Raw genomic sequence first — 8,923 nt, forward strand, 5'->3', positions numbered from 1 at the left:
TATTCACATACTTCTGATCTTCTGTTACATTCCTTTTCATTTATAATAAATTGCAAAAAGCCTATACAACATTCTATAAGTATATAAACCTTTATACAAATTATGATTCTTTTCCACCTATTCCCATCCTATTCCACTAGTTCTATACATAAATCATAAAAATATCCATCCATCCATTCCATTCCTTTTAACTCTCTATTTTATCTATTTTCCTATCCATTCTATCCATTTCTGTTCCATTCTGTTTATTCCTTACATTTCTGGTTTTTTTTTCATAAAAACAAAACTGGACTTTTATTTCTCTACTTTCTACCCTGTTCTATTTCCTACTCTATCTCTTCCACCCTACTATCTACAGAGGCTTCTGCTGCCATAGCTAAGAAGTTGATACCCTACCTCAGAATTATGATCTTTGTATCAAACTCATTCTTCATCATCATTAGCTGCAACTCCAGGTCATTCAGCTCCTTAGTCATCTGTGAGTAGAGGTTGTAGACTGTTCTGGCTTCACTATGCATGATTGGAGGGATGACAGAATGCAGGTTCCAAGTTGTACTGTACAATTCTGTAGTTTGCCCCCTAGTCTTACACTAGATTCCCTTTAGGCTACATCCAGAGTGGCAGAATATGCACACTGTGTACTGGTTTTCTACACAAATGATTACTATTAACACAGTCAAAAATAAGATTGAAACAGACTTACTCAGATTACTATAGTACAGCTAATCTATTACAGTCTGGCAAGTGGATCCCTGAGGACCCTTGTGCCTCTCTGCACACTTCACACACTCAGGCATGTGGAAGACCATTCCCTCTGCCCAATCTAGAGGGATATCCTTGTCCTCCTTGCTTGAAGACTCTACTACAACCTTCTGGTTTTTTGCACACATTTCCTTGCTAGAGACCAGAATCTCCACCTCTACAATAGTGTGCTTCTTGCTTGGGAGTACTAGTACTGGCTCTAAACAACAAAATGGAGTCAGTATACCCAGAAAATCAACTACCCCTCATCCACATTACCTTTTTCCTTGCTTTTGTCCTCTTTCTTCTTTTCCAGCTTTGTAACTGCTTGAGAAACTAGGAGAAACATTGTATTAGCTTGACACAATTTGTTAGCTATACTTGTACTTACTAACTATGACTTGTTTCTCCTTCCTATCCCTTCTTACATTGACCTTCTCTTTCTCCACAACTAGCTTTTTCTTTTCCAGTTTCACAACTCCTTCAGAAACTAGGTAAAGACAACATTAGTAGTGTACAATTTGTTAGCCATACATTTAATTTGTACCTAGCTTGTTCCCCTTTTCTACTACCACCTTTGACTTTTCTGTGTTTACAACAGTATCAGAACCTGTATAAACAGTTAGTTATTGTGTACAATTTGTTAGTCATACTTGTACACATACCTTTGGACCCCTCCTTTTCCTTCCTATCCTTCTACTTTGTCACCAACTGTGTCAAGACTGTAGCCTTCTCCCTCTCCTTCTCCTTTCCCCTCTCCTTCTCCTTCTTTGCCTTGGCCCAAGCCTCTTCCTTAACCTTGGCCCATATTGCTTTCTCAGTCTCTGCCTTTACTTTAGCCCTAGTGGCAGCTTTGTCCTCCTTTACTTTTACAAGCTCCTCTACTGTTGCCTTACAATCTACAAGATGTTCTGTATCAGTAGACAGATTGGAAATCAGGAAATAGGAGACTTACTGCTAGATTGACCCTCTACTAGCACAGACAAAACCTCCTTGCCCTCTAAATTGTTGTTATTGTGAGCATCATTGTCTGAGCTCTCTTTGTCTTCAGACTCAGGATCCATGGTTGATCTGTTGGTTTCCTCCTTCACAACCTTGTCCTCTGGTTTGTTTTCTGTGTCAGAACCTGTAGAGCACATTAGTATATGAGCCAGAGACAATGTGCTTCACAGAGGTACTCACTGAGTATACATTCAACTAGCTCATCATTCATGTCCATTCCCTTACTAGCTACTATGTTGTTGTGTGTGCAATTTCTAAGGAAAATCACAAAATCAGTATAAAAAGAGTGGAAAAGAGCACAACACTTACTGTCAGATTTGCTAGGAAGCAGCAATGACATGGCAAGAGTGATGGAAGGAAGCAGGAAGAATAAGTGACAATGTTCACACATACACAGAACTTACATTCAGCCTGCCAATCATTAAATCAACCATGTGACTGTGGACAGTCACAAGCAGATGTGCTGGGAGATGAAACAATCAGTATTATACTAAGAACTGTACATCATATGCAGACAATCACAGTAATCAATTCTGAACACCCATGTGACTCATAGAAGCCTACTCTGAGAACACCCAACTATTCTGTATTACAAGCATTTGCAAACAGAACCACAAGAGTGTGCAGTCTTGGAATTGGCTTACACACATTATTTTCTCTACAGGATGTATGGATCACATACTTATCACAGGCTCAGAACACAAGTTGTGTCACAGTGAGTGGCTCAGCAAACCATTACATCATTATTGCCCAGATCAAAGTACTGTGATCTTCCAATCAGATAGGACATTAGGGCAATCAAAGTGTTGATCTCAGGAGACTACTGGAAATCTCAGAACTCTCTACACTTTGTCTGTACCAATCAGATGATAACAGTATGAGAACCTTCTATTTCTTTCAATGTAAATCTTGCTTTTCCCTTTTGCATAACATTTCCTGTGGCTAGAATACAGACCACTTAAATTTTCCTCATACATTTCCACCCTATTTTTCTTCCAACCTCTGGCAAAAGGTTCTCTTATTTGTTCTTGTATATTTTGTTATTTTTCTTTTGTTCAGTCATAACATTTCCCTGTTAGTACTATGCTTTTCCAGAACTTGGAAAACTATAAATACAGCTACTCATGTACTAGATATGAGGGGAATTCAGATAGTTCACCCATTGATTTAGCTCTTGTCTCTTGTCTCAAAGTCCTCTAGTGTGAGGCATAGTTTTTAGTCTTCATTGTTTTCTGTATCAGATTGTTTGTTGTGTGCTTCACAAAGTACACTTTCTGTTATTCACATCACTCTTCCAAGGTTGCAACTGTGCCAGAAGAACTTGCACCTGTTCAGAACCACTTTAGTCTCCTAAGACTTGTGGTTTAGCTCCCCCTCAAACTTAACAAATCACCTGTGATCTTCTCTTAGACACTTCACAGGAGTTTCAGTAGAACAAGCTTGTATCTTTGTAACAGGGCAAATATTCTGTCAATACCTTCTTTCAGGAATTCAACATTCTGGCTCAGAAGGTAGGATTCATACTCAGGTTTAATAATGTTCTTATTAGAATACTTAAGAAAGCTTTTCACCTAGAACTAGTTAACAAGATTCTTAGAGTACTACAAGAACTAACTACTTACACTAGATAGAAGACCTGTACTATCTCCTTCAACCAAGTTACAGCTTGAATGTGTCAGGTCTGTATAGAACACTCTTACATGTATCTGACTCTAACAGTTCTGAGCTCTTAGATAAATCTGTCTGTAATTTACAATTAATCTGTACTAATAAATATTAGAGAAGCCTAAAAGTAAGGAGTATACTTTGCCTACAGAAAGTCAGAACACTAAATTAAGGACTGTCTACAGAAGTAACAGTATATCTGTTAGGTTATTAGAGTAATAACAAGTAACAAGTAGGATTTGTAGAGAGAAGCTTTCTTTACAGTTCTAGAAGTCACCTCAGAACTTTTAGACTCTAACTACATACTCTAGGATTTTGTAGAGGGATAGACAAAGGGTAAAAGACTATAGAATGAACAAAGAATAAAAGGGTAAACAAAGGAACAAAATGATAAAGTAAGGAGGAATAGTAGTAAGAGTTATAAGGAGAGTCAGCCTACATATAGTCTATAGACAGTGCTCCTAAGGGACAGAAGTCCCAAGTTCTGGTACAGAAGGGTGTAGAACCTGTAGAACTGAAGGTGTAAGAGTGGAGGACTGTAAGATAAACCTGTACCTAACAATAAGAAAAGTGTAAGAGTAAATAAAGGAAAAGCTCCAGACATTTGTAATTACAGTTAGGTAGAACTAGATAGTTCTAGTGAAGCAGATTCTAATGTACAAAGAATGTATTTTCAGAAGATAGAGTATAGACAAAATGTGGAATTAGGACAATAGAATTTCAGAAATAAAGACTATAGTAAGGCTCTCAGAACTCCTCAGGAATTACCAGTTTGTTTTAAGTAAGAAACATATTGCCCTAAGATAGAAAATCAAGGCAAGGGCACATACTACAGATATAACACCCTAGTAGGGCAAGGAGACACATTACAGAATAAAATACCTATATATATACACTATTATACTAATGTTTAAGGATTACTATATACACCTAGTATTAAACACAATATTAAAATGAATAGACTGAACTCAGATGTAAAACTTACAGTTTCAGATGCCTCTAATGACAGTGAAGAAGAATCAGAAACTGTGAAAGGCAAAGAGAGCAAGGAAAAGAATTTCTGCTATAGTTCTATACCCTCTATTAAGTATAGTATAGATAAGAATAGTAAAGGTTACAGAAAAAGAACCACACAAGATACTGCTGAGCCACAAAGCTTGAATACACTACAGACAAGTAGATTTGCATTAGTAAGACCCTCAGACAACCTTACAAGAAAGAGTTATGTGAATCATACAATATAGAGAGTAGAAATTGTAAAAAGGTAGGATCCTAACCTGGATCCAGGCAATAGCCCTTTGGATCCTTTGGATTCAAGCAGATACTTGAGTTCTGACAATAGTAATGATAGTGATACATTATTCAAACCTACAGACATTGATTCAAGCAACTCTGAAGGTACTAAGAAGTGTAAAAAGCTTACTAAGAGGAAATAGAATAAGAAACTTCTCAAATTGAAGATACAGATGCAGAGTACAAAACCTATTGTTCCTACAGTTTATTCAGGTGAACCTAACCTTCAAAGATACACCAAGTTTGTTATAGAAGTCAATCAGTACATGAAACAATCAGGTTTACATTATTTCCTTAAAGAACAAGTAGGAGTACTACTTAATTTCATTAAAGGACAAGCTATAAACTTCTATCTACAGAAAATAGATATGAACAAATCTTGATGGACCTTATCACAATTCTTTAATGGTCTAATGGACTTTTGTTTCTCATCTAACTTTGTAGAAATGCTTAGGAAAGAGTTTAATACAATAAAACAAGGATACAGAGTTATACAAGAATATTTGTACAATCTAGAAATGAAAGCAATCAATCTAGGCAATATTTCTGATAGAGATTTAACTAGGAGAGCATGGGATGGACTTCATCCTAAGTATCAAAGGCAATTACAGTTGGATTGTTTGAATCTAGACACAGTTTTATATAAAGAATTCAAAGACAGGCTTAAGAACATTGAAAAAGTGAATAAAGCTGTTGGAATTAAATAGCATACAGATACTAGAGATTGATTCTATCCTCAGAGTAATAAAGAAGACTATTGAAAAGATAGATGGAAGAAGAACAATCAGAGGAACTACAGGAATGACAATATAAATTGACCAAAGGACAGGAATTATGATTATAATCATAATAATTGTAACAGACAGTACATACAGTCTAACAGTGTAAGTCCAAAAGAGAAAGACTGATCTAAGGACTACAAACCGAAGTACAAGGATACTAGACAGAATAAGCAAGAGAATAGTAAGAAAACTTATTCTACAAGTGTAAAAAGGTATTCACAAGCTGAACTAGACAATATAAGAGCTAAAGGACAATGTTTTATCTGTAAACAGACTATGCATTTAGCTAAAGATTGTCCTACACACAGTACAGTAAAGCTGAACAGTGTTTCTAATACAAATACATTGTTTAAGAGTGTTAATATTAATTTTTCTACTCTAGATAAGTTAACCAATACTTTAGAAGACAATAATTACTTGGATTTGAATCTTATAGTAGACAATACAATGGATCCATCATCTTCTACATCTCAAATACAATCTATGGCTATTCAGATACATTATCCAGACAATAGTTATAAGTCTACAACTCAGAAGAATGAGAATTATGATTCATTAGCTGGTTACAATACTATTTTGCAAGTATTTAGTCTAGAACAATTGGATTTGAAGCCACAAACCTCTTCTAACACTTTAGAATTGAAGATTCCTCTTGTAAACACTGAACTCAGAAAAAGAAATCAGAGGAGAATAAGATCAATCTACAGAAATGGTAATTTCTACAGTGAATACAATAATACAGTATGTTTTAGAATTACTAGATGTCTTATAGAAGGAATTCTGTACTGTTTTGACTGGAAATGCAACAGGAAACTCTAGAATAAGTATCTACATAATTGATTCTATGTTTTCAGAAGTACAGATATACAGTTTATAATCATTGACAATTGGGAGAACAGAAATGAGTACACATTACCTGTTAAGATTGCTTTTCTGAACAGATTTAATGTTAGAGAATAGTATTCTCTACTCAGACAAGCTCAATATTTAGCCAAATACGTTTACAATCATCAGGAACTATTAGAGATAGAGGATATCTTTAATCCTGAATTGTTTGAGCCAATGTATTCAGTTGCAAGCATGGAAAATATTGACTTGTGTCTCACATCTGGAAATAGAGCATATATGTATGATTTACCTGTGCAAATCCACACTATGACTACTAACTTCAACAATTTTAATACAATTGAGTGTACTACAGCTTATACTAAGGACTTTAAGAGATCAATACTATGTCCTATCATAATTACAATCAAAATCAACAGAGAATTAGTAAGAGCATTAATTGATTCAGGATCATTAGTAGATTTTATGTCTACTAAGTTTGCAGATCAAATAGGTGTCAGGAAACTTGTATTAGCCAAACCTCTACCTATACAATTAGCAGTACAAGGGTCTAGATCGAAAGTAAACTATTGTACCAATGCTAGAATACAATATGGAGAGATAAATGTAATACAGTACTTTGATATCATGAATTTGGATAACTATAATATTATACTAGGAATACTGTTCCTCTTCCAGCACAAGATTTCTATCAGTTTCAATGAGTCTAGACTATGGATTGAAAGTGTAATACCTCTACCAATAACAGGAGAACAAGTCACAGTCGGTTCATCAAAGGTTATTAATACTTATGATTGAGAAATTGACAAATACAGACAAGAAATCAAGCAATATACTGTGGATTTGTTTAAAGACACTTTGGAAACACCTCTACCACCTCTCAGAGCCATTAATCATAGTATACCACTCATAGATGAGGATAAGAAATACAAGTTCTGTAGGGCAACTTGTCTGGATCCCTTGAGAGAGTAATAGTAAAACAAGAGAAAGGACTATATTTAATCAGGAAGATGGAAAGTAGTTATAGAATCAAATGTAATACTTATACTACTACTTCAAAAGCCTAGAAAGACTAAGGAAGACCCTATATGATTGAGAACAGTTATTGATCTTAGAGAGTACAACAAGAATACTAAGAAACTATCATCTCCTTTACTAGATATCAAATCAGTATTAAGGAGAGTTACTTCTAAGAAGTATAAATCACTCATTAATAGTAAAGACATGTATGAACAGATTAGAATAATCCCTGAGCATGTAAACAGATTGATATTCAACACTCTGGATGGAGCAATAGTTAGTGAAGTAATACAATTAGGTGATTGTAACAGTAGAGCCACCTATCAAGTGTTAATGAACCACATTTTTTAGCCTTACTTAGGTGACTAGATAGATATCTACCTAGATGACTTATTGATTTATTCAGACACGATTGAGGATCATATGAGACATATCAGAACTGTCATTAATATATTGTGCAAGGAGAAATTCTACCTTAGTAAACATAAGATGCAATTGTTCCAGAAAGAATTGAAGATACTAGGCCACATTATTAATGATCAAGGCATTAGAATGAACCCTCATAAAGTCGATTCTATTCAACAATGGAAAGTACCTACTAATAAAGATTTGTTACAAGGTTTCTTAGGATTAGTAGAGTATTTAGCATCTAATATACCTTAGCTATACATTTTATCAAAAATTGTAGGAGAAACTGTATTTTTCAGATGGACATTCACAGAACAGTAAGTGTTTGATCAAATAGTAAAGCTAGTATTGGATTTCAGGCATAATCACAGAGTAGTATTGGACTATAGTAAGAATGTACCACCTATTAACATTGTTACAGATGCTTCAGCTTCAGGAATTGGAGGAATAGTCAGTCAAGGTTATGATTGGAAAGATTCCAAGATAGTAGTGTTTTTCTCAGTGAAATTAAACCCTGTACAACAGAATTACCTAGTACACAATGTAGAATTACTAGCAGGAGTAGAAACTATACTAAGGTATAAGAATCTACTACAAGGAATGTATTTCTTTTAGTATACTGATCACAGAGTGTTAGAACACATTCTAAGGCAACCTGTATTAAGTGGAAGACAAGCCAGATAGTTAGAGAAGATATCAGACTTCAATTTTACTGTAAAATACATTCTAGGCACTACAAACATTCTTACAAACATGTTATTATGTATATACTCAGGAGATTTACTAGGAGAAACTTGATCTCAGTAAGAATATACATTGTAACTCAATGACAATAATCTATCAAGGATTAATCAAGTCAGGAATAACATTTTACAGCTGTTAGAGATACAGGATACTGTATATATTGAGGCTAGATTAGTAGTAGTAAGGAAAACTTCACCTTAAGGATTGATTACAAGTTAACTGTGTAGTAGAAAGGTTAGATTAATTATCAGACATGCTAGAAACTCACAGACAGGCCTCTAAACAGAGGGCAGGCCTGCTACAAGGACTAGAAGCCAGTTTACAATACTAGAGAAAGTAGAGCAAGATCAGGAAACAGATACACACAGTAAGGTATCAGAAACACTGTCTCAGAACACAGAACAACTGGATTTGTATAGAAA

The sequence above is a fragment of the Fomitiporia mediterranea genome (assembly GCF_000271605.1).
Source record: "Fomitiporia mediterranea MF3/22 unplaced genomic scaffold FOMMEscaffold_1, whole genome shotgun sequence".
Taxonomy (NCBI): Eukaryota; Fungi; Basidiomycota; class Agaricomycetes; order Hymenochaetales; family Hymenochaetaceae; genus Fomitiporia; species Fomitiporia mediterranea.